The 27,008-nt window shown below is 39.7% G+C and overlaps 1 protein-coding gene and 4 long non-coding RNA genes across 7 annotated transcripts in view; 3 read left to right on the top strand and 2 right to left on the bottom strand.

Moving 5' to 3' along the window:
* The window catches only part of lyrm2 (LYR motif containing 2), a 360,856-nt gene that overhangs the window by 317,789 nt on the left and 16,059 nt on the right, over window positions 1–27,008 (bottom strand). The window lies entirely within an intron of this gene.
* Window positions 1,962–5,013, top strand: LOC144010458 (uncharacterized). Its single transcript, XR_013281225.1, has 2 exons — window positions 1,962–2,845; window positions 2,927–5,013. It is a non-coding gene; the product is annotated as an uncharacterized LOC144010458 (long non-coding RNA).
* Window positions 3,638–5,998, bottom strand: LOC144010456 (uncharacterized). The gene is made up of 2 exons (XR_013281224.1): window positions 4,035–5,998; window positions 3,638–3,762 (listed from the first exon to the last, which is right to left on the bottom strand). It is a non-coding gene; the product is annotated as an uncharacterized LOC144010456 (long non-coding RNA).
* LOC144010454 (uncharacterized) lies at window positions 9,239–10,599 on the top strand. 2 transcript variants are annotated; one of them, XR_013281222.1, is made up of 4 exons: window positions 9,259–9,293; window positions 9,407–9,510; window positions 9,946–10,196; window positions 10,366–10,599. It is a non-coding gene; the product is annotated as an uncharacterized LOC144010454 (long non-coding RNA). The 2 variants fall into 2 exon arrangements; XR_013281221.1 differs by having other exon boundaries at window positions 9,239–9,510.
* LOC144010455 (uncharacterized) lies at window positions 10,657–11,605 on the top strand. Its single transcript, XR_013281223.1, has 3 exons — window positions 10,657–10,816; window positions 11,241–11,389; window positions 11,495–11,605. It is a non-coding gene; the product is annotated as an uncharacterized LOC144010455 (long non-coding RNA).

Raw genomic sequence — 27,008 nt, 5'->3', positions numbered from 1 at the left:
TCAGATCATTCCTGTGTGTTTTTTGAATTACAAACAATCCCAGAAGTTCAAACAACTACTGTCTCGATTAAAAAAAGGTACATAAATGAGAATACAAGCAACATGTTTATGGAATTAATGGCTGCATCACCAACTGTAAATGCAGAGACCGTTGATGAACTTCTGGATGAATTCACCTCAAAAATCTCAAATGTTTTGGATGCTGTTGCTCCTATTAAAACTAAGACCATTTCATCCCGAACTAAAACACCTTGGAGGTGTACTACCAACATAATGACTTTGAAATCTAAATGCAGAAAAGCAGAGCGAAAGTGGAGAAAAACTAAACTCCAAGTTCATTTTGACCTGTACAGACAATGTCTTTGTCTTTTTAACCAAGAGTTAGTAATAGCTAGACAACAACACTTTTCTGAAATTATTAGTAGGAACCTCAACAATACACGCACTCTATTTGGCATGGTTGACAAACTTACAAATCCCCCAAATCAAACAGCGCCAGAACTCCTCTCAACAGATAAATGCAATGAATTTGCCTGCTACTTTAGTGAAAAAGTACAAGCCATCAGGTCAAACATTGTTACAAACCAGCAAAATAACAAAACGATGCTGCACTTAAAATCACCTAGGAATAATTTAATTACCATGACAGAATTTGACTCAGTGGATCAAAATACTGTAGTAGACTTGGTTCAGCAATTGAAACCTTCCACGAGCTGTCTTGACACAATACCATCTGGCTTTTTCAAAACCATTGTGAAATCTGTTCAGATCGATTTACAACAAATAATTAATTGCTCACTTCAATCAGGTGAACTTCCTAAATGTCTGAAAGTAGCCACCGTCAAGCCCATTCTAAAAAAAGAGAACACTGGATGTCTCCCTGCTAGCAAATTATAGACCAATCGCAAACCTTCCCTTCGTAACTAAAATAGTTGAAAAAGTGGTTTTTAATCAACTCAGCAATTTCTTGAGCTTAAACGGACTTTTGGATAAATTCCAGTCAGGTTTCCGACCTCATCACAGTACAGAAACAGCTCTGATTAAAGTACTGAATGATATAAGATTGAGCACTGATGCAGGGAAGGTATCAGTGCTCGTCTTGTTGGATCTCAGTGCAGCATTTGACACGATTGATCATAATATACTGTTAGACAGGCTGGAAACTTGGGTGGGGTTAAATGGAACAGTCCTTAAATGGTTCAGGTCCTATTTGGAGGAAAGGAGTTACTTTGTGACCATTGGAAATTTTGAATCTGATCGAAAGGCCATGACATGTGGGGTCCCTCAAGGGTCAGTCCTTGGACCCCTGTTGTTCAGTCTGTATATGTTACCTTTGGGTCAAATGCTTCAGAACACCGATGTTGACTATCATAGTTATGCAAATGACACACAACTGTATTTATCTATGTCCCCAAATGACAGCAGTTCTATTAACGCATTGTGTCATTCTCTAGAGCAAGTTAACAACTGGATGAACCAAAATTTCCTTCAGCTGAACGAAAACAAAATGGAGCTCGTTTTCGGCAATAAAGAAAAGAGGATTGCTGTTAAAAAACAGCTTGAGTCACTGTCTTTAGAAACTAAAGACCAAGTTCGAAATCTTGGGGTACTAATAGACTCAGATCTGACCTTCAGCAATCATATTAAATTCATCACTAAAACAGCCTTTTACCAGCTGAAAAACATATCCAGACTGAAGGACTGCATGCTTCAAGCAGACCAAGAGAAGCTTATCCATGCTTTTATCTCCAGCAGACTAGATTACTGTAACGGTCTTCTGACTGGACTCTCTCAAAAGAACATGAGACACTTGCAGCTCATTCAGAATGCTGCAGCTCGAGTTCTGACCAAAACAAAAAGATCAGAACATATTACTCCAGTACTTAAGGATTTACACTGGCTCCCTGTCAGCTGTAGAATCGATTTTAAAGTTCTGCTACTCGTCTATAAATCACTAAATGGTTTGGGTCCTGAATAGGTCGCTTGCACATCGTAATGCATCATGGGAGTTTTTCCTTCGGGCGCCATATTGGGTGTCCTCCGGTTCACAAGGTACACTCGCGAGTTACACGGTAGAGCTTATCAACCTGATGTAATTTTCGCAGTATTTTCACGATTTACCGGAAGATCAAAAACAACGATACAAGCAGAAGGTGTCTCTGTGTGGCGGGATTGATCCTAATTACGTCCTGACCAAGGGTGATTTTTTTTTTTGACGGAGAAAGCTTGCTGGCCAAATGTGACATCTCTGGACATCTTTCCCTACCTCGTGTTGACAACATGCTCCATAACACGCCAACAAATCCCTGGAGGCTTACAATTATTTTGTAAGCGGGTGGATACAGAGTGTAAACTTTAACATCGCATCAGAAGAAACGGTTGCTGTTGCACGTAAGTAAACCACATGGTGTTGGTAATTCTGCACACAAAAATGTTGATTTGTTCTCAGGCTTCCTGTTATCATTGTGTTTACATGCACAGCTGGCTTTACCTGATGTGGTTTTTCTAATAATTTTATAACAGGCAAATATGGCAGAGCGTATAAGAATAAAAAGTAACTGCACAGCCTCCCCGTGGCTTAATTAAATTTAATGCTACCCTTTCACTAGTTACATGTTACTTAATCAACTTATTCTAAATGGTTAAGGTTAACCACTCTCAGAGGACGTATTTTTAGTTTCAGTTTCCAGTACAATAAAACGTGTTCATGGTAACTACTGAGCATACTGACAGCTTTTCTTATGATCTCACGGTTAAGGAGGCTGTCACAACACCCAATTTCTGTCTGGTGCCGGATGGCAACAATTCCCATCACTTGTCACGACAACACCAATAGTATTACCAGGTATGTATGGCTTTACTTTTTGTAGTTTCTTATTTAATTCTATGTTTCATATTTTCATTACAATGTTTGTAATATTTTCAGATTCAGGCACAGATGAGTTTAACTGGACGGGACTTCTGCGACTTTGTGGTGTGGACAAAGTGTGATTGAGCGAGTCCACCCAGATCGCTCGTTTTGGCCAGTTGGAAAAGCCAGAGTTTTTTTTTCCCAAAGTCCCCTCCTTACCTGAACTGCTCGGGAGAGCATTTACTAGATCAGCAGTGGACTTCCAGTGTTCCTGCTCAGCCGCTGTCACCTACCACTTGCTCATGTACTTCAAAGATGCGGAATAAAGTAGTTTTTTGTGCTGCAGCAGATTGTAAAATCAAATATCACCCTAAGTGTGCCAATCTAGACTGCCAAAAGGACAGTGGTTTTGTGACAAGTGTGAAACAAGGATTATTGGGAAAACTGTAACACAGTACTGGTACTTGTCTTACATTAAACAAATTTAAAAGAGAGCAACTTTTTCCTCTGTACATAGCATAATGAAAGTCATTGCGTACCCCATCAACATTACATCATACCATCATCTCAGGATGGTAGGCACCTGTGCTAAAATAAACTACATTAATTAACAGTTCAATTTTTAACCCTGAAATTACTACATCTAATCATTATTCACTTCATTTTTTGTGCTTTTAGAAATAATAGAGATTTATGCCATTACTTTAAGAGGGACCATATTGCACATTGAGTCAAATCCTGTCATTTGTATCATGTATAGCTTTGTAAACAAACCCAACAATAGAATTTGTATAAACGCTGCCTTTATTAGCGCCAAACAAACAGTCGCATGTTGTCCTCCTCCAATGCTTTGATGCTCGCCTTCGTTTCCATCATGTCATTGGCAATCAAGTCGGTGTGGCATGAGATCCCTAAAGAAAAAAATAAATAAAAAAAATCACAAAAAAAACGGTACCAGTAATAGGTTTAATATAGTAAAGTAGTATAGTTTTTTTGTCAGTGTAAAAGAAATGTACACATTTTGTTGCATTTTTTAATGTATGAACATTGCTACAGGCAAATACTTATTTCTATAAACACTTCCAAATGTCTCTAAAATATAAGGTGCGTGTACACACACAAACAAACACATACATTCACTCATGCATACAATATATCATGTAATGAATTCTGAGTGGCATACCAGAGTCAATGATGTCAGCAGTACTTGAGGGTACAGGTTACTGGAGCCATCTGGCTGCATAACTGCAACAATCTCTGCCACTTCGAGTCGTCTTTTCTTTGCTTGTCTCTCCTGTGCACGTTCATATCTTGGCACCGACTGGGCTGAGACATAGATGTTGTAACTTGGGACCCAACTTTAATGTTGGAGCCCAGTCGGGATGATTGGACAGAAAAACGGGCGCAGGGCGACCTGTTAAAATAAACAAATATATAAACAAATAAAATATGGAAAGACTGGTTATTTTACCGCAGTAGGGTGGCCGTGAATAAGTTCTTTAGCATGATGTGTAGGCTACCGGGTTCTGTTTTCTTGCATCACCCCCGGGGGTCTGTTTTCTTGCATCAGCCCCTTCTGTCTCTTTTTTTTCCAAGTTTACATTTTGCCACCAAAAAACATGTTATCGGCATTAAAAGCCCAAGACTAATCAATCCAATTTCAGCAGTAAACACTTTGCACTGGCACTACTTGGGTGAAAATGTTCGATGTTAGCTTTCGGCTAACGTCCGCTAGCCAGCTTGTACTACCGAACTTGCTTGCTCATGAATCCAAAACATAAGCAACTTGCCCATATATGGGCGGTCGAAACGTTATTAATCCTCATGCATTAAATAAAGGTAAACAAGCTTACCGCTCACAAAGTGATCGCTGCACACACGAGCCCAAAGTAACGACTTCCCTCCGGAGTCCGCACTCCTCTGTCTCCAGGCCCTGGTTCCTAATTATTTTCGGAATTCGGAAAAAAGACCGACCATTTTCCCCCTTGGCTTTGTTCGAACAGCCAACGATGCAGCAACAATGTACCATTTTAAACGCAGAAAACAAACGTGATAGATACGTGTTAGACCGAATCGCTACGTAAATGGAGGCCACCCAGCATGGCGACTACAAGAAATCCGAGGCGGAAGTGACGACATGTGCAAGCGACCTATATATCCAAGAAATGCTGATTGAGTACAAGCCCAGCAGGGCTCTGAGATCTACAGACTTGGGCCAACTAGTGGAACCCAGAGTTCGAAGCAAACATGGTGAAGCTGCATTTAGCTATTATGCTGCACACAGATGGAATAGGCTACCAACAGAAGTGAAGTCAGCCCCGAGTGTAAATGCTTTCAAATCCAGGTTAAAAACTTTGCTTTTTTCTTATACCTTTGATTAGGGACTTTTAAACAGCTTTAATTAAGTGTTTTTTAAATTATTATTTTTATTTTTATTTTTATTTTTTATTTTTATCATTATCATTTTAAACTTTATGTTAATTTTTTTAAAGTTTGTTGAATAATGTTTTAAGATTGTTAGTTTGTAACCTATTTTTATTTTTTATTTTTCCTCTGAATGTTAACTATTGTTTCTTGATGCTTATGTGTTGTCTTTCCTCGTGTAAAGCACATTGAGTTGCCTTGTGTATAAAATGTGCTATACAAATAAACTTGCCTTGCCTTGCCTTGATGTTGTGTGCTAGCCGGGATATTGTTTGCCACACCAACTGCTAGCTCAGGACGGCACAAACGACCTATTGCATGTTTGTTTGATTGCTTTTGGGTCTCATTTTGTTCTACTTGTAAAGTGGCAAGCGTGAGGCCGGGGACTGCCTCCATCTCCCACATGGGGTCTGCCGCGCTCCATGCGCGGAGCTTCAGTGCCATTGTCAACTTATGGCGGCACAAACGACCACATGCATGTTTAATTGATTGATTTGTGTTTCGTTTTGTTCGGATTGCAAAGTGGCTGGGTGCGAGTCTAGGACCGCCTCCATCTCACATACTGGGTGGCCGCTCTCCCACACAAAGTCGGCCACTCTCCACGCAGCTTCTGCTGCTCTCCAGGCGCAGTAACTACGGTTCTATGAGTCCCGAATGACCGCCAGCATTGCTTGTCACTCGGAACACTCGTGTTGGTTTGCACGAGAAAGGTCCTAGAGGATGTGTTCTGGCGACGTTCCCTTTTTATATACGGGATTACGTCAGCCGGAACGATTGACAAGCATATTTTGTTATTCTTACTCGATGACGCTGTCGCGACAAGGGGAATTCCGTGCTGGTTACAGCACCTCCGCCACCAGGCGGTCGTTCGGGACTCATAGAACCTTAGTTACATTCATAACTTTCGTTTGAAGACAATTGGATGAATTTCAGCGTTAAAATATGACCCCTATAAAACAGCTCACGAAAAAGGCAACAAATTCCAAAGTAAATCAAAATGGCGGACTTCCTGTTAGGTTTTGCATATGGAACCAAAAGACATTTTTTTCGTGTCGTGGGCTTTTAATATGCCTCCAAATTTTTATGCCTCTAGTTGCTTCGTACAACCAGGAATACTTTAAGGATTTATTTTCCCCTTGCAAACAGTGCATGCCACGGCAACAGTGCGACGAAATAAAAAGCTTTCCAATAACTTTTTATCTTCAACATCGTAAGATGAATCACACCAAGTTTGAAGATGATCGGATACACTTTGTAGGAGGAGTTCGTTAAAAGAAGTCCCCTATGAAACAATGGCAACACGTTCCAAAGTAAATCAAAATGGCGGAATTTTGAAACTCTAAATGTGATGCCCCGCCCCCGTCATATAGTATGTCAAAAACTTTAGATCACTGGTGTCCAAACTACGGCCCGGGGGCCATTTGCTGCCCGCCGTCCATTTTTTAGTGGCCCGCGACATATGCTAAAAATGGCATTTGACTCAGTTCAAATAAAATAAAAACAAAAATGTTTGGAGATGGTCAAAGTAAGAAGGGAAGGTGTTGAAAAACACAGGTGCTATTAAAGGTTATTTTAGTTAACTAATACTAACGAAAAAAATAAAATTCAAAAAACAATTTCGTTAACGAAATAAAACAAACGAAGATGCTTTTTAAAAAAGAAAACTGAAACTACATTTTAGGTTTACAAAACTAACTAAAATAATACTATAATTTAGGGGTGTGAATTGCCTAGTACCTGACGATTCGATCCGTATCACGATTCATAGATCACGATTCGATTAATCCCGATACGAATTTACAAGTCGATTGTTGCGATATTTTTACTCAAATTTAGAAAATACCATTCAGTAAACTTATACATGTACACTGTAAGATTTGTATGAAAATGTATTATTATCTTATAACTGTGAGCCACTGTGTGTAACAAACATGCTTAACAAGATTTTTCATGTTTGAACAGCGTTGAAATAAAATATTAAGGCTAAATGTTCCATTAATATAAGATTCTTCCATGCTTAAGGTGTGAAAGTTAGACGTTTTGTTGAATATTTTTCCATCAAAATGGATGTTAAAAAAAGATTTGCGTGCTGTAGTATCGCGATATATTGCCGAATCTAATTTTTTTTAACACCCCTACTATAATCATAGCAAAAATGTCCTTTGTTTTAGTCTTTGATAATTAATTTAATGCATGAGCCTTAGGGGATGATTTTAAATGTGACTTTTAGTAGATTTAGTTTGACATAAACTGGAATAATGACGTCGCGCCCATGGTGTTTTTTTTTTTTTTTTTTTTTTATAAATGTTTTGCACGAGTATTACACATTTAAAAAAAAAAAAAAAGCCTAAAACTAATATTGAAACTAACTAAACTAAAACTAGGAACCACTCGGAAAAATAACTAAAACCAACTAAATAAAAAAAAAAAAAAAAAAAAACTAGAGCTGCGAGCAGCTATAAAGGGCCCTCGCAGCCCGGGCCACGTTGGGGTACTTGCACGTTGGGGTACTTGCTCGTTGGGGTACTGGCACATTGGAAGCAGAATTTCTTTGACAATGCCATGATAAACCTTTACCTTTGGATTTTTTTTTTTTTGCCAGGTGTGATGGGTATGTCAAGCTCAATGGGTTTTGGTGATTGTTAAGATCTGCAAAAATCAGCGTCTTTTTTTTATTTTTAGGCAATGAGTTGCCCTGATTGGTATTTTTTTTACAAAAGGACATAAACACATCATCGCTCGTACTCATTGCACAATGTTGCTTTTGTTGTCCATAGAGGCGATCAAAAATAAATAAAACTAAATTAAAAAGTACATATTTTTGGATCGGTCTGATGCCAGTGAACATATTGAGTGGTGGAAAGGACAAGAATATTCATAAATGACTTAGTTATAACACTTAGAATGAGTTTACATTTTTTGTAAAAATACCGTAAGTGGGGTATTTTTTTTTAATGCCTCAAGGGCTAGGTGGCGCTGCATATATAACTGAATGTTGTCAGAGATAGCTTCAAGCCTTAAATTTTAACATACATGTCAAGTTTGGGATTTTTTGGCGCATGTACCGGGGAGTTATTAAGCATATCCTTTTTCATTGCGAAACATGAAATTTGATGCCCCGCCCTCATCATATAGTATTCCGAAAAGTCAAGATGTTTCCCACTGTCGTTGGCTGAGGTCTTGACATGGTCCAAGTCAAGTCTGAAGTCAGTCCGATTAAACGTGTAGAAGTGGGCAAAAGTATGCCCCCTGTAAATGTGCAAAAATCGTCAAAAATGGGACATTCAAAAATTCGTAGCTCGCTTCCTGTTCATTTTCGCACATGGGTCCAAGAGACTTTTTTGTAGGTCTTGGGCTCCCTCACACACCTAAAAATTTCCAAAGATCTTGCTTCAACGTACAAGCGGGGCTGCTTAGTTAAAAATTTCTAGGGGGCGCTATTGAGTCATTTTTGTAAAAATAGCACAATCCAGGATAAAATATTACTCATTTTGCCAGGCCAGATGTGCGTGCCAAGTTTCATGTGTTTCTGTGCATGTTTCGGCCCTCAAAATATGGCGAACAGTGCTTAGCCACGCCCACAGCGTTTTGCGAAAACTCACAAACTTCGTGTTGTGACATCATGAAGGCCGAAACCCTCATATGAGAAAATATGACGTAGGTCCAGTTTACGTGGTTGGAGAAAAACATTGAAGAAAAATCGTAAGAAAAAAAATTGCCAATAGGTGGCGCTATCAGTACGATGAAATATAAGTTCGTAGATGTCTTAAAGGCCAAATGTGAAGTAAGGTTGGCCAACCATGTTTTTGAGTAATACCAATGGCTAAACCATTGTCAGCATATTTTCGTTGTTTTTTTTAACGCAACCCTTTCAGGTTCTTAGTTTAACCCATAGCAACGCCCTTGACAACGAAAATGCTTTTCTTCGACAATCTTCAGAAATTTTCGGAAATGACGTCACACCGGGAAGTTGCGAGAGAAGTCGGCCATTGAACTGCATTGTTTGCATTGCTACTCGGTAAGATGACTCGACGATGTGTGGCGATGTATTGTTCTCAAGCTAAAGAAAAGTTGTACGAGTGGCCAAAAGATAACAGGGCACGTAAATGGACAACTTTCGTTCACGCGAAGCGAATGAATTTCACGCCATCGTCGAAGAGTGTTCTGTGTTACAAACACTTCGAAGATGCCTGCTTCCTCAACCAGTCTGCTTATGATAAAGGATTTGCAAAAAAGTAAGTGATTACAATTATTTTGAAAACACGTGGAATTTTTGGATAGATCACTGATGACTTTGACAAAGCAGAGCTTCCAACAGTTGTGGAATGAACAGTAGAAGCTAGCGACGTTAACCGAAAGCTAACGTCTCGGTGCTTTTCATATCAACGATGAGTAATAATGGCAGTGAGACAAATTGTTCTGGAAGTAAATTTCAATAGGTTGGCAGCATTGCTTTGTTGATGAAAGAACATAACACGTCCTTTTGAAAAACTGCCAATCATATGTCAATCGTACTGCATTTTATGAGTCATTAAATAATTAAATATTTGGTAAGGCAGGGTTAGATGAAATGTGATAGTATTTTTTTTTAATTATATATTTAAATGCTGGTTGGTTTTATAGGTTTTATGAGCGAAGCATATTTTTAGTGTCTCCTTATGTTTCTGCAGGTTATTGCTCAATGCAACTGCTGTCCCAACAATTCACTTGCCTCCACAAGACCAGCAGCAGATTCAAAATCCACCTGCCCAGCGTGCAGCAGCAGCTAACCGAGAAAGGAAGCGAGCCGTAGCTGAGGCTATCACCTCTGCAGCTGCCTCTGAACAAGAAATGGCTGATTACGAGGGTCAGTTATTGCAGGATGAATCCTGTTCTAACAGCGAAGATGATGAAGTTATGCCACCACATAATGTGGATAAAAGTAAGTTAGGTGGAGTTGTTTTAGTCACTATGTACTTGCATGATTCAAATGTGTTGGATGGCCGTGATACAGACATTGAAATGGTGGTCACTGAAACAATGACTGCCATTAGTGATAATCATATACATACGTTGATTATAAAACATGTTTATCTTTTCAATTTGTTCAGTGATGCAGACATTGAAGTATTGTCCTCCATGTGAGAAATGCAAGAAGAGGGCAAATTACCGGTCCATTGGTATACAATGCAACTTGGGCCAAACAGAACCCAAAAGGAAAAAAGCCTGTATGTCACTGGTTGACACAGATAGTGAAGAGGAGAGTGACATGGAAAGGGACGGTCAACACATAGAAATATTGTCATACCTTGTATCTGTAGAACAACCAAATATCTGTAACACGCCAACTAACATTTATAACTAATTAAGGAAATGAAATTCATTTGAAGGTACCTAAGTCAATGTCGCAGTGGTGGAACTCCTGACAAAGACCATGTTTGTCAACGATGTCATGAAGATGTCTCACCTCGGACAGACCAGTGGTGTGGAAGCTTTTCACAGTGTGGTGAATCACTTTGCCCCAAAGATGTACAACTTTTCGTACAAAGGAATGAAAAGCAGGTGCGTTTAAGAAAACTTTGATATGTATGAAATGGAGACTATAGTGATGAGGGGGGAAAGTAACGTAATGAAGCACTTGCTTTGAGGCTCCTCTAGATGGTGCTCATGGCTTAAACATAACAGCTAGTGCAATGGAAATTTATTAAATTTCCACTGCATCTGTTCAACCAAAAATGCCATCTCAAAGAATCGAAAAAAAACATATATATATATATATATATATATATATATATATATATATATATATATATATATACATATACATATATATATATATATATATATATTTTTTTCGATTGCTTCTTCAAGTGTGATTTGTCCATGACTAGTAGAACATAAGGATGAAATGTAGAACTTTGAGATATAAAGCTATTTCATCACAATGTGACAATTTGTTAATAAGGCAATTTTTGTTCAATTCCAGAATCATTCTCGCTGCTATGCATTATAATGAAAATGCTGGGAGACCACAGAAAGTGACGAAGGAAGGAATACACTCCTACTGCATCGTTTATCCCAAATATAAGAGTGGTGGCTATTCTCTGAGAAAGATATTGGTGGATGCAACTTATGGTAAGTTATGAAACAAAAACAATTCCAGGCAGATGCATTACTTAGTGTAAGTATGTATGTCGCCCAAATATTTATCATCCCAATTTTTTTTTTCTTTTTTTGCAGACTATGTGAATGACTGCCTTTCAGAGGTGATGAAACTGATTGACATTCTAAATAAGTACAGAACCGGTGATGTGGTCGTCGACCCACAATTTCTTACAGCAGCAGTGAACAGACCGGAAAAATCTAATGTTATTGCTGAGCACCATACGAGATTCCTCAGAAAATAAAGAATCACATCCCTTGTATTAAGTTGTCCTCATTTGTTTATTTTTATTATGATGTAACTAGTCCAAATCACAGTTCTGGAACATTTCTCTGTGAAACACGAAACCCTTTGAATAAAGCTGACTCCTCTTCTCCTGGTGGTGGAAAACGTGCCCTGATACAAGACACTGCACATGCTGGAAGGACAACACGGTTGTCCAGACCAAGAAACTTCCAGCACCAGCGCACAAATTGTCTGTAGGCAATATGTCTATACTTGGCATCCTGTGGCCCATCAAATGCCTTGCCCCTGTACTGTTGCTTGTAGGTCATCCATGCTACCTGTAATCCATATGGGTCCAGGCACACAGCATTGAATCCAGGATGATCAGTGATGCAGTCCAGTACCTGATTGAAGTGTTCCTCTCCTTGTAGACGTACAGTCACTACTTTTTAAATTTCATGGCAGCAAACACATTCTACAGCTGTAGGCATTTGCTGGCAATTACCACAAGTACACCTGAAATTAAAAAAATATATATATATAGTAAAATACTGAGCGATGACACCATGAACAGAAATGTTATTGAACAAGTGTATTGCTATACCAATCAGTCAATAATTCTGTTTATGAAAACATTTGTTTCAAAATATACAAGTACGTTGACTGAATCATGTACAAAAGTAAGAAATAGTCATTGATAAATCTCTCAAGTACAAGTAAAAAAAAACATTGCTGAAAATAATACTCAAGTACTGAGTAACTGCTTGAACATAAAGTCCGATTTATTTATTTTTAAAAAAAAACGTCAGACAAAAATATAAAATTATGTCCAAATGCTGGCATCTTCAAATAAAAAATAAAAAAAATACCACTGCCTACATATATCTTACCAATTTTGTAATCTCGACGAGTCTTGTCTCCATTCCATGTCAGGTCGTCTGGGCGCACTATCAGCATCCTGATTAGCATCTGGCTCGTACATGTAAGGTCCAACGTATAAAATACCAACCTCCTCCTCTTCCTCCAACTCTTCAAAAACTTGGTTCTCCTCATTTTCGCTCAAACTATCGCTGATATCGCTGTCTGAATCGACGTTTGAGTGGCTTTCTATAGCGTCTGCATGGAGCGCTGCCATCGCTGTTCCCGGTGTGACGTATCACTTCCGGGTTTGTCGCCCGACAAGCTCAAACTAGGGAAAAGCGATTATTTCGTCAAATATATAACATATAAATTATTTTTTCATGAAATTACTTCACATTTGGTCTTTAAGGGCTGGACTCTCATCAAATGTGTGAAATTTTGAGAAGATAGGATCATCTGGGTCAAGTTAAAGCAGCTTTTATTGCCACGAAAAATTACCAGACTTTGCGGCACTGTATAGGCCACGCCCTTTGGCGAAAATTTACAATATTCGGCTTGGGCCATAATCAACATGTTAAGGTGTTTCTGACCAATTTTCAACTGGATCCCTTCAACGAGCTTGGCACAGTAGCTAAAAACGTAAAGTATGACATTTATTGTCACTACTAGGTGGTGCTATCTGTAAAACTGAATTTCATTGTATAGATGTTTTCAGGCCGTGACTATTAAGTTGCATGAGAAGTTTGAGATTTTTTGGAGCTTGTACTTGGGAGTTATTAAGCATTTTGTCTTTCTGGACAAATGAAATTTTAAAGGCAATATTTGATGCCCCGCCCCCATCATATAGTATTTCGAAAAGGCAAGACTTTTTGCCCAGTTGTTCTCTCAGGTCTTGAGATGAAAGATGCCAAGTTTGAAGTCAATTGGATGAAAAATGTTTGCAAAGGGGGGGAAAGCATGACCACAGTGAATGTGCCAAAATGGGCCAAAATTGGACATTCAAAAATTCATAGCTCACTTCCTGTACATTTTAGGAAATGGCTTCCATTGACTTTTTTGTGCCTCTCGGGGTGCTACACGTGCCTGCCAATTTTCGTAGCTCTAGGTCAAACGGGCCGGGATTGGTTTTTATTTTCCTACGCTAGGGGGCGCTATAGAGTCGCGTTGTTATGACAACTACATAATATCAAATTTTTCGCCGGGCCCGAAGAGATTGCAAAGTTTGGTGAGCTTTCGTAAATGTTTAGGTCCTAAAAAATACGATCGCTTGCGGAGAATAAAGAAGAAGAAGAAGAAGCGGAATAATAATAATAATAATAACTAGAGCTGCGAGCAGCTATAAAGGGCCCTCGCAGCCCGGGCCACGTTGGGGTACTTGCACGTTGGGGTACTTGCACGTTGGGGTTCTCGCACATTGGGGTACTGGCACATTTGGAGCAAAATTTCTTTTAACATGGCATGATAAACCTTTAAATGTGGTTTTTGTTTTTGCCAGGTGTGATGTGTGTGTCAAGCTCAATGGGTTTTGGTGATTGTTAAGATCTGCAAAAATCAGCGTCCTTTTTCATTTTTAGGGAATGAGTTGACCTGATTGGTATTTTTTGCAAAAGTATATATACCCATCAAAAAGTACATATGTTTGGATCGGTCTGATACCAGTGAACATCTTGAGTAGTGGAAAAAGTAAAATAATATTCATAAATGACTTAGTTATTACACTTACAATGAGTTCACAAATTTTGTACAAAATACCGTAAGAGGGATTGTTTATTTTTTATGCCTTAAGGACTAGGTGGCGCTGTATTTATAACTGAATTTTGTCACAGAGATACCTTCACGCCTTGACTATAAATATCCATGTCAAGTGTGGGATTTTTTGAAGCATGCACCGGGGAGTTATTAAGCATATCCTTCATTCACGATACTGCTTTTAACGCCCATAGAGGCTATCAAAAATAAATAAAACTAAATAAAAAATACTTATGTTTGGATAGGTCTGATGCCAGTGAACATTTTGAGTGGTGGAAACTAAAAGAATATTCATAAATGACTTAGTTATCACTGAGAATGAGTTTACAATTTTTGTAAAAATACCGTAAGTGGGGTATTTTTTTTTCATGCGTTAAGGGCTAGGTGGCGCTGCATATATAACTGAATGTTGTCATATAGATAGCTTCAGGCCTTGACTATAAACATACATGTCAAGTTTGGGATTTTTTGGAGCATGTACCGGAGAGTTATTAAGCATATCCTTTTTCAGTGCAAAAAGTGATGCCCCGCCCTCATCATATAGTATTTCGAAAAGTCAAGATTTTTCCCCCTGTCGTTGGCTCAGGTCTTGACATGGTCCAGGTCAAGTCTTCACTCAGTCGGATGAAACGTGGAGGAGAAGTGGGCAAAAGTATGCCCCCTGTAAATGTGCAAAAATTGTCAAAAATGGGACATTCAAAAATTCGTAACTCACTTCCTGTTCATTTTAGCATATGGGTCCAAGAGACTTTTTTGTAGGTCTTGGGCTCCCTCATACACCTAAAAATATTCGTTGTTCTTGCTTAAACGTACAAGCGGGGCTGCTTCGTTAAAATTTTCTAGGGGGCGCTATTGAGTCATTTTTGTAAAAATAGCACAATCGACAATAAAATATTGCTCATTTTACTAGGCCAGATGTGTGTGCCAAGTTTCATGAGTTTCTGTGCATGTTTAGACCCTCAAAACCGACGTTTTCTTGGCGGACAGCGCTTAGCCACGCCCACAGAAATTCACGAAAACTCACAAACTTCGTGTTGTGACATCATGAAGGCCGAAACCCTCATCTGAGCAAATATGAGGTAGGTCCAGTTAACGTGTTTGGAGAAAAGCATTGAAGAAAATTCGTAAGAAAAAAAATTGCCACTAGGTGGCGCTATCAGTTAGATGAAATATAAGTTCGTAGATGTCTTTAGGGCTGGACTCTCATCAAATGTGTGAAATTTTGAGAAGATAGGATCATCTCGGTCAAGTTAATGCAGCTTTTATTGTCACGAAAAGTCTTCAGACTTTGCGGCACCGTAGCGGCCACGCCCTTTGGCGAAAAGTTACAATATTTGGTGTGGGGCATGATCAACATCTTAAGGCTTTTCTGACCAATTTTCAACTGGATCCCTTCAACGAGCTCAGCGCAGTAGCTAAAAACGTAAAGTATGACAATTATTGTTACCACTAGGTGGCGCTATATGTATAACTGAATTTTATCATATAGATGTTTTCAGGCCGTGACTATTACGTTGCCTGAGAAGTTTGAGATTTTTTGGAGCTTGAACATGGGAGTTATTAACTCTTTGCAATCCGCCGACGAACTAGTTCGTCATGTGACACCCGGTGGGCGTCACCCGAAGACGAACTAGTTCGTCAAATGTGTTTTTTTTTTATGAATGGGTGGATGAGACTCTTGGGCAGTTTCCCTCTGAATATTAAGCCCGTGGAGCACTGTAGTGACGAACTGTGCCCTCTTGATGGCAGTAGTGATCTCTTTACATAAAAAAGATGCACTTCCGAGCAGCAATAGAAGAGTGGAGTGTTGTGGAGTTCCGGTGGAGCAGTGGAGATCGCACGTGGACGAGTGAGAATGGCGAAAAAAAGCAAACTTTCAAGCAGCTGACGCTTGAACAAAGCATATTTCTTGGTAGAAAAGACGAAGGAGCGGCGTCCACGTCAAAACATACTGCCTCTGGTCTCCCCAAGGCATATGGTGGACGTTTGCGTGGTCGTTTATCAGACGTGTCAAGTTCGTCAGATGACGACAATTCAAATGACGAATTCTTCGAACCTGAGCCGGATTCATCCGATGAATGGATCCCTTCTCAATCACCTGATCGGCGATATCGATCATCCAGCAGCGGATCAGATTCGTCGCCGGAAGCGTCTAGAAACCGCGAAGGTAAGCTAACGTGTAGCATTTTGCTCAGTGCTAATCGCAAATCGAATGATCACAATTGTACTAGTTCAGTATTATTGAATGTCCCGTGCATGAAATTACTTGTATGGATGAGAATATTCACAGTCATGCTTCTGTAAATGTACAATGTGTGTACCACGTACTAACGTAACATTCATTTACAGTTGGTGCAACGTGCACGGGTGGCTCTTTCCCACTGAGTGCAGAGAGAGGTAAAAACAAACAAAAAAAGTTTACAATACCTCGCGCAATAATAAAAAAAAAAATTAGATGGTCACTATATACATTGTTTTTCTGCAATTTACAGGACGACCCAGACGCAGGGCAATACCCCAACCCCCTCGTGGCAGAGGGAGAATAACCCCTGTTAGAAGAGGCAGAGGATAGAAAGGAAAAGGTATTCAAATAAAGCCGATGCTGTAATGAGAAATAAGAGGCTATAAGTAATAATATTCATGCTAATTGATTACATTTCCACTTCAGGTTCCAAGAATGATGGGTGGCATGAAATCGGATGGCAGCCTCATGCGTTCCCTTTCACTTCAACCCCAGGACCCAGAGGTCCAGCAGCTGCGCTGGAGTCCAGCGAGCCAGTGCACTTCCTGGAGCTGTTTTTGACAGATGAGCTGCTCCCAGCGAGCCAGTGCACTTCCTGGAGCCGTTTTTGACAGATGAGCTGCTCCCAGCGAGCCAGTGCACTTCCTGGAGCCGTTTTTGACAGATGAGCTGCTCCAGAATATTGTTGAGCAGACAAACTTGTATGCTCAACAGTTCTACCAGGCAGATCCCGAAAGGCTCCGCAGAAGCAAGGGCAGTACGTGGAGACCAGTGAGTGTCACAAAGCTCAAACGTTTTTTTGGACTTAGTTTTCTGACTGGCATTGTAACAAAGCCAAACTTGGCTTCATACTGGATTGTGGACGAGGACGATTCCACGCCACATTTCAATAAGACCATGGCAAGGAACCGATACCAACTTATTTGGAGGTTCCTTCATTTCAATAATAATGCGACACTTGACCCAGATGACAAGCTGTACAAAGTTCGCCCCGTGTTGAACTACATACTAAAAAAATTCAAAGACTTCTTTCAGCCTGGGCAGAATATTTGTATTGATGAAGGCATGATGCTGTGGCGGGGGCGCTTGTCCTTCAAAGTATACAACCCCAAGAAGCCTGTAAAATACGGCATTAAATCTTATATTTTGTGTGACTCAGCAACAGGGTATTGTTTCAACATGCAGCCCTATGTTGGTCAGCCCAGTACCCTGTCAGACACGGTCTTCAATTTACTTGATCGTCTCCCAGGAAATGGTCACACGCTTTACATGGACAACTTTTATAATTCTGTTGAGCTGTGTGAGCGTTTGCTGGGAGTGCAAACCAATGTTTGTGGAACACTGAGAGCCAACAGGGGCCAACTTCAGGTCATCGCTGAAGTGACCTAGTCTGCCCTGGGGATTGGAAGAACATTGGCTCGGCACAACAATAATGTCATGGTTTTGGTGTGGCAGGACAAGCGGCTTCTCAAGATGATAACAACCTGCCATCCAAATGAAATGGAGACTGTGACGGTGTAGCAGAAGGCACTAAAAAAAAAAGTTGCCTTGGAAAAGCCTGCATGTGTTGTTGACTACAACAAATACATGAACGGGGAAGACAAACTGGACCAAAACACCTCATACTACCCCTTCATGCGCAAATGCATGAATTGGACAAAAAAGTTTGTCGCGTACCTGTTCCAGCGAACCATGTTCAACTCTTTTGTCATTTTCCGAGCCAAAAACCCAGGACAGCGTATGAAATTTTTGACATACATACGCAAGGTGGTGAAGTCCTGGACGCGAGCGCAACATGTGCCCAAACGAGAAGAACAGGAAGAAAGTCAAGGTGAGGCCTTAGAGGAAATTGGGTCCAATGCCAGGTCCCCCTACATTGACTCGGACAATAGGCTGGACGGACGAATGGCAAAGCATACTCCAATTTCTCTCCGGCCTACCCCTTCAAAGACAAAACCAACAAGAAGGTGTCGCGTTTGCGTGCGCAGGGGCCAGCGCAGAGAAACTACCAAAGTGTGCAAATCTTGTAATGTCCCTTTGCACATAGGAGACTGTTTCACACGGTACCACACAAAAAGACAATATTGGATTTGAGAGAGAGAAAGGGAAAAAAAAAAGCATACACATCTTGTAAATAGTCCAACATTTTGTAAATAGTTGATCAAATGTGAAAATGTTGCTGTTGATGCCCTGTATAGTATGTAAATAGCGCGCGCACACACACACACCCACACACGCACACGCACGCACACGCACCCCCATGAGCACGCACATGCACAAACATTCCTGTAAATGGTCAACGTTTTGTAAATAGTTTGTCAAATGTGAAAATATTGCTGTTTACACACGTTATCAGATATGTAAATAAATCCTTATTTTGCTACCAAAAACACTTTCATTTTTTTTTTCAGGTTTTATGGAAGGTAAGGACTGTTGAGATATTTGACATGTCACAAAACCAAAAAATATTACTGTACAAGTCACTATTTTGCAGAAATGCATCATTTCACAAAAAGCTTCATTTCTCCTTATTTTGCCCGAGATTCTTGAATTATGTCAAATCAAGGCATTTTCAAATGATGATTACTAAAGAACAGACTAAGGTAGAACCATACTTTTTTTTCTAATGAAAGAGGAGACCCCAATCTTTCAAACGACACCCACCATGTTTATTTACTCATAGGACATAATATTCTAATAAGCCTTGAAAATGGGTGAAAATGTGCGAAATCTGGTGGGATTCTGGAGTTACCTTGTCAGAAAACGCGTGGGATTGAAAGAGTTAAGCATTTGCTCTTTCTGGACAAATGAAATTTTAAAGGCAATATTTGATGCCCCGCCCCCGTCATATAGTATTTCGAAAAGGCAAGATTTTTTCCTCAGTTGTTCTCTTAGGTCTTGAGATGATAAATGCCAAGTTTGAAGTCAATTGGATGAAAAATGTTTGCAAAGGGGGAAAAAGCATGACCACAGTGAATGTGCCAAAATAGGCCAAAATTGGACATTAAAAAATTCATAGCTCATTTCCTGTACATTTTAGCTACATGGTCCCAATAGACATTTTTGTGCGTCTCGGGGTGCGACACGTGCCTGCCAATTTTCGTTGCTCTAGCTCAAACATGAAACGGGCCGGGTTTGGTTTTTATTTTTCTACGCTAGGGGGCGCTATAGAGTCACGTTGTTATGACGACTTCATAATATAAAATTTTTCGCCGGACCTGAGGAGTGTGCAAAGTTCGGTGAGTTTTCGTGAATGTTTAGGTACCCAAAATCGGGATCGTTTGCGGAGAATAATAATAATAATAATAATAATAATAATAATAATAATAATAATAATAATAATAATAATAATTTTACAAAAACAATAGGGACCTCGCAGCGGTCGCTGCTCGGGCCCTAACTAGAGCTGCGAGCAGCTATAAAGGGCCCTCGCAGTCCGGGCCACGTTGGAGTCCTTGCACGTTAGGGTACTGGCACGTTGGGGTACTGGCGTATTGGAAGCAAAATTTCTTTGAAAATGGCATAATAAACGTTTACATGTAGAATATTTTTTTTGCCAGTGTGTGTCAAGCTCAACGGGTTTTGGTGATTGTTCAGACCTGCAAAAATCAGCGTCCTTTTTTATTTTTAGGCAATGAGTTGCCCTGATTGGTATTTTTTGTAAAAGTGTATATATACACATCATCGCTCGTTGTACTCATTGCACAATGTTACTTTTATTGTCCAAAGGGGCAATCAAAAATGAATAAAACAAAATGGAAACGTACATACGTTTGGATCGGTGTGAAGCCAGTGAACAATTTGAGTGGTGGAAACTAAAAGAATATTCATAAATGACTTAGTTATCACACTTAGAATGAGTGTACATTTTTTGTACAAAATACCGTATGTGGGGTATTTTTTATTTTTTTTTCATATAAGCCTCAAGGGCTAGGTGGCGCTGTATTTATAACTGAATGTTGTCATAGAGATACCTTCAGGCCTTGATTATAAGCATACATGTCACGATATTGCTTTTAATGTCCATAGAGGCTATCAAAAATAAATAAAAATATATATATGTTTGGATAAGTCTGATGCCAGTGAACATTTTGAGTGGTGGAAACTAAAAGAATATTCATAAATGACTTCGTTATCACACTTAGAATGAGTTTACATTTTTTGTACAAAATACCGTATGTGGGGTATTTTTTTTTCATACCTCAAGGGCTAGGTGGCGCTGCATATATAACTGAATGTTGTCATAGAGATAACTTCAGGCCTTGACGATAAACATACATGTCAAGTTTGGGATTTTTTGGAGCATGTACCGGGGAGTTATCAAGCATATCCTTTTTCATTGTGAAACACAAATTTTGATGCCCCGCCCTCATCATATAGTATTTCGAAAAGTCAAAATTTTTCCCCCTGTCGTTGGCTCAGGTCTTGACATGGTCCAGGCCATGTCTTAACTCAGTCGGATGAAACGTGTAGGAGAAGTGGGCAAAAGTCTGCCCCCTGTGAATGTGCAAAAATCGTCAAAAATGGGACATTCAAAAATTCGTAGCTCACTTCCTGTTCATTTTAGCATATGGGTACAAGAGACTTTTTTGTAGGTCTTGGGCTCCCTCATACACCTAAAAATATTTGGCGTTCTTGCTTAAACGTACAACCGGGGCTGCTTCGTTAAAAATTTCGAGGGGGCGCTATTGAGTCATTTTTGTAAAAATAGCACAATCAACAATAAAATATTGCTCATTTTACCAGGCCAGATGTGTGTGCCAAGTTTCAGGAGTTTCTGTGCTTGTTTAGACCCTCAAAACTGGCGTTGTTTTCTTGGCGAACAGCGCTTAGCCACGCCTACAGCAATTCGCGAAAACTCACAAACTTCGTGTTGTGACATCATGAAGGCCGAAACCCTCCTCTGAGCAAATATGAGGTAGGTCCAGTTAACGTGTTTGGAGAAAAACGTAGAAGAAAATTCGTAAGAAAAAAAATTGCCACTAGGTGGCGCTATCAGTTAGATGAAATGTAAGTTAGTAGATGTCTTTAGAGCTGGACTCTCATCAAATGTGTGAAATTTTGAGAAGATAGGATCATCTCGGTCAAGTTAATGCAGCTTTTATTGTCACGAAAAATCTTCAGACTTTGCGTCACCGTAGCGGCCACGCCCTTTGGCGAAAAGTTACAATATTCGGTGTGGGGCATCATCAACATCTTAAGGCTTTTCTGACCAATTTTCAACTGGATCCCTTCAACGAGCTCAGCACAGTAGCTAAAAACCTAAAGTATGACATTTATTGTAACCACTAGGTGGCGCTATATGTATAACTGAATTTTGTCATATAGATGTTTTCAGGCCGTGACTATTACGTTGCCTGAGAAGTTTGAGATTTTTTGGAGCTTGTACATGGGAGTTATTCAGCATTTGCTCTTTCTGGAAAAATGAAATTTTAAAGGCAATATTTGATGCCCCGCCCCTGTCATATAGTATTTCGAAAAGGCAAGACTTTTTGCCCAACTGTTCTCTTAGGTCTTGAGATGATAAATGCCAAGTTTGAAGTCAATGAGATGAAAAATGTTTGCATAGGGGGAAAAAGCATGACCACAGTGAATGTGCCAAAATAGGCCAAAGTTGGACATTAAAAAATTCATAGCTCACTTCCTGTACATTTTAGCTACATGGTCCCAATAGACTTTTTTTGTGCGTCTCGGGGTGCTACACGTGCCTGCCAATTTTCATTGCTCTAGCTCAAACGTGCCGGGCTTGGTTTTTATTTTTCTATGCTAGGGGGCGCTATAGAGTCGCGTTGTTATAACGACTTCATAATATCAAATTTTTCGCCGGACCTGAGGAGTGTGCAAAGTTTGGTGAGTTTTCGTGAATATTTAGGTACCCAAAATCGCGATTGTTTGCGGAGAATAAAGAAGAAGAAGAAGAAGAAGAAGAAGAAGAAGAAGAAGAAGAAGAAGAAGAAGAAGAATTTTTACAAAAACAATAGGGACCTCGCAGCGGTCGCTGCTCGGGCCCTAATAATAATAATAATAATAATAATAATAATTTTTACAAAAACAATGGGGACCTCGCAGCGGCAGCTGCACGGGCCCTAACTAGAGCTGCGAGCAGCTATAAAGGGCCCTCGCAGCCCGGGCCACGTTGGGGTCCTTGCACGTTGGGGTACTTGCACGTTGGGGTACTGGCACATTGGGGTACTGGCATATTGGAAGCAAAATTTCTTTGAAAATTGCATAATAAACGTTTACATGTAGAATATTTTTTTGCCAGTGTGTGTGTCAAGCTCAACGGGTTTTGGTGATTGTTAAGACCTGCAAAAATCAGCGTCCTTTTTTATTTTTAGGCAATGAGTTGCCCTGATTGGTATTTTTTTGTAAAAGTGTATATACACATCATCGCTCGTTGTACTCATTGCACAATGTTACTTTTATTGTCCAAAGGGGCAATCAAAAATGAATAAAACAAAATGGAAACGTACATACGTTTGGATCGGTGTGAAGCCAGTGAACAATTTGAGTGGTGGAAACTAAAAGAATATTCATAAATGACTTAGTTATCACACTTAGAATGAGTGTACATTTTTTGTACAAAATACCGTATGTGGGTTTTTTTTATTTTTTTTTATATAAGCCTCAAGGGCTAGGTGGCGCTGTATTTATAACTGAATGTTGTCATAGAGATACCTTCAGGCCTTGATTATAAGCATACATGTCAAGTGTGGGATTTTTTTTGGAGCATGTACCGTGGAGTTATTAAGCATATCCTTCATTCACGATATTGCTTTTAATGTCCATAGAGGCTATCAAAAATAAATAAAAATATATATATGTTTGGATAAGTCTGATGCCAGTGAACATTTTGAGTGGTGGAAACTAAAAGAATATTCATAAATGACTTCGTTATCACACTTAGAATGAGTTTACATTTTTTGTACAAAATACCGTATGTGGGGTATTTTTTTTTCATGCCTCAAGGGTGAGGTGGCGCTGCATATATAACTGAATGTTGTCATAGAGATAACTTCAGGCCTTGACGATAAACGTACATGTCAAGTTTGGGATTTTTTGGAGCATGTCCCGGGGAGTTATCAAGCATATCCTTTTACATTGCAAAACACAAATTTTGATGCCCCGCCCTCATCATATAGTATTTCGAAAAGTCAAAATTTCCCCCCCTGTCGTTGGCTCAGGTCTTGACATGGTCCAGGCCAAGTCTTAACTCAGTCGGATGAAACGTGTAGGAGAAGTGGGCAAAAGTATGCCCCCTGAAAATGTGCAAAAATCGTCAAAAATGGGACATTCAAAAATTCGTAGCTCACTTCCTGTTCATTTTAGCATATGGGTCCAAAAGACTTTTTTGTAGGTCTTGGACTCCCTCATACACCTAAAAATTTTCGTAGATCTTGCTTAAACGTACAATCGGGGCTGCTTCGTTAAAAATTTCTAGGGGGCGCTATTGAGTCAAGTTTGTAAAAATAGGACAATACATGATAAAATATTGCTCATTTTGCCAGGCCAGATGTGTGTGCCAAGTTTCATGAGTTTCTGCGCATGTTTAGACCATCAAAACTGGCGTTGTTTTCTTGGCGAACAGTGCTTAGCCACGCCCACAGCGATTCGCGAAAACTCACAAACTTCGTGTTGTGCCCTCATGAAGGCCGAAACCCTTATCTGAGCAAATATGAGGTTGGTCCAGTTAACGTGTTTGGAGAAAAATGTACAAGAAAATTCGTAAGAAAAAAAATTGCCACTAGGTGGCGCTATCAGTAAGATGAAATATAAGTTCGTAGATGTCTTTAGGGCTGGACTCTCATCAAATGTGTGAAATTTTGAGAAGATAGGATCATCTCAGTCAAGTTCATGCAGCTTTTATTGTCACGAAAAATCTTCAGACTTTGCGGCACCGTAGCGGCCACGCCCTTTGGCGAAAAGTTACAATATTCGGTGTTGGGCATGATCAACATCTTAAGGCTTTCCTGACCAACTTTCAACTGGATCCCTTCAACGAGCTCAGCGCAGCAGCTAAAAACGTAAAGTATGACATTTATTGTCACCACTAGGTGGCGCTATATGTATAACTGAATTTTATCATATAGATGTTTTCAGGCCGTGACTATTACGTTGCCTGAGAAGTTTGAGATTTTTTGGAGCTTGAACATGGGAGTTATTAAGCATTTGCTCTTTCTGGACAAATGAAATTTTAAAGACAATATTTGATGCCCCGCCCCCATCATATAGTATTTCGAAAAGGCAAGACTTTTTGCCCAGTTGTTCTCTCAGGTCTTGAGATGATAAATGCCAAGTTTGATGTGAATTGGATGAAAAATGTTTGCAGAGGGGGAAAAAGGATGACCACAGTGAATGTGCCAAAATAGGCCAAAATTGGACATAAAAAAATTCATAGCTCATTTCCTGTACATTTTAGCTACATGGTCCCAATAGACTTTTTTGTGCGTCTCGGGGTGCGACACGTGCCTGCCAATTTTCGTTGCTCTAGCTCAAACGTGCCGGGCTTGGTTTTTATTTTTCTACGCTAGGGGGCGCTATAGAGTCGCGTTGTGATGACGACTTCATAATATCAAATTTTTCGCCGGGCCTGAGGAGTGTGCAAAGTTTGGTGAGTTTTCGTGAATGTTTAGGTACTCAAAAATGCGATCGTTTACGGAGAAGAAGAAGAAGAAGAAGAAGAATAACTAGAGCTGCGAGCAGCTATAAAGGGCCCTCGCAGCCCGGGCCACGTTGGAGTCCTTGCACGTTGGGGCACTTGCACGTTAGGGTACTGGCACGTTGGGGTACTGGCATATTGGAAGCAAAATTTCTTTGAAAATGGCATAATAAACGTTTACATGTAGAATATTTTTTTTGCCAGTGTGTGTCAAGCTCAACGGGTTTTGGTGATTGTTAAGACCTGCAAAAATCAGCGTCCTTTTTTATTTTTAGGCAATGAGATGCCCTGATTGGTATTTTTTGTAAAAGTGTATATATACATCATCGCTCGTTGTACTCATTGCACAATGTTACTTTTATTGTCCAAAGGGGCAATCAAAAATGAATAAAACAAAATGGAAACGTACATACGTTTGGATCGGTGTGAAGCCAGTGAACAATTTGAGTGGTGGAAACTAAAAGAATATTCAGAAATGACTTAGTCATCACACTTAGAATGAGTTTACATTTTTTTGTACAAAATACCGTAGGTGGGTTTTTTTTTTTATATAAGCCTCAAGGGCTAGGTGGCGCTGTATTTATAACTGAATGTTGTCATCGAGATACCTTCAGGCCTTGATTATAAGCATACATGTCAAGTGTGGGATTTTTTTTGAAGCATGTACCGTGGAGTTATTAAGCATATCCTTCATTCACGATATTGCTTTTAATGTCCACAGAGGCTATCAAAAATAAATAAAAAAATATATATGTTTGGATAAGTCTGATGCCAGTGAACATTTTGAGTGGTGGAAACTAAAAGAATATTCATAAATGACTTAGTTATCACACTTAGAATGAGTTTACATTTTTTGTACAAAATACCGTATGTGGGGTATTTTTTTTTTATGCCTCAAGGGCTAGGTGGCGCTGCATATATAACTGAATGTTGTCATAGAGATAGCTTCAGGCCTTGACGATAAACATACATGTCAAGTTTGGGATTTTTTGGAGCATGTACCGGGGAGTTATTATGCATATCATTTTTCAGTGCGAAACACAAATTTTGATGCCCCGCCTTCATCATATAGTATTTCGAAAGGTCAAGATTTTTCCCCCTGTCGTTGGCTCAGGTCTTGACATGGTCCAGGTCAAGTCTTAACTCAGTCAGATGAAACGTGTAGGAGAAGTGGGCAAAAGTCTGCGCCCTGTGAATGTGCAAAAATTGTCAAAAATGGGACATTCAAAAATTCGTAGCTCACTTCCTGTTCATTTTAGCATATGGGTCCAAGAGACTTTTTTGTAGGTCTTGGGCTCCCTCATACACCTAAAAATATTCGTCGTTCTTGCTTAAACGTACAACCGGGGCTGCTTCGTTAAAAACTTCTAGGGGGCGCTATTGAGTCATTTTTGTAAAAATAGCACAATCAACAATAAAATATTGCTCATTTTACCAGGCCAGATGTGTGTGCCAAGTTTCATGAGTTTCTGTGCATGTTTAGACCCTCAAAACTGGCGTTGTTTTCTTGGCGAACAGCGCTTAGCCACACCCACAGCAATTCGCGAAAACTCACAAACTTCGTGTTGTGACATCATGAAGGCCGAAACCCTCATCTGAGCAAATATGAGGTAGGTCCAGTTAACGTGTTTGGAGAAAAACGTAGAAGAAAATTCGTAATAAAAAAAATTGCCACTAGGTGGCGCTATCAGTTAGATGAAATATAAGTCAGTAGATGTCTTTAGGGCTGGACTCTCATCAAATGTGTGAAATTTTGAGAAGATAGGATCATCTCGGTCAAGTTAATGCAGCTTTTATTTTCACGAAAAATCTTCAGACTTTGCGTCACCGTAGCGGCCACGCCCTTTAGCGAAAA

This window comes from Festucalex cinctus, chromosome 21, assembly GCF_051991245.1.
Source record: "Festucalex cinctus isolate MCC-2025b chromosome 21, RoL_Fcin_1.0, whole genome shotgun sequence".
Classification (NCBI taxonomy): domain Eukaryota; kingdom Metazoa; phylum Chordata; class Actinopteri; order Syngnathiformes; family Syngnathidae; genus Festucalex; species Festucalex cinctus.
Note: the sequence above shows the minus strand (reverse complement) of the source record. Positions and strands in the feature narration are given on the sequence as shown.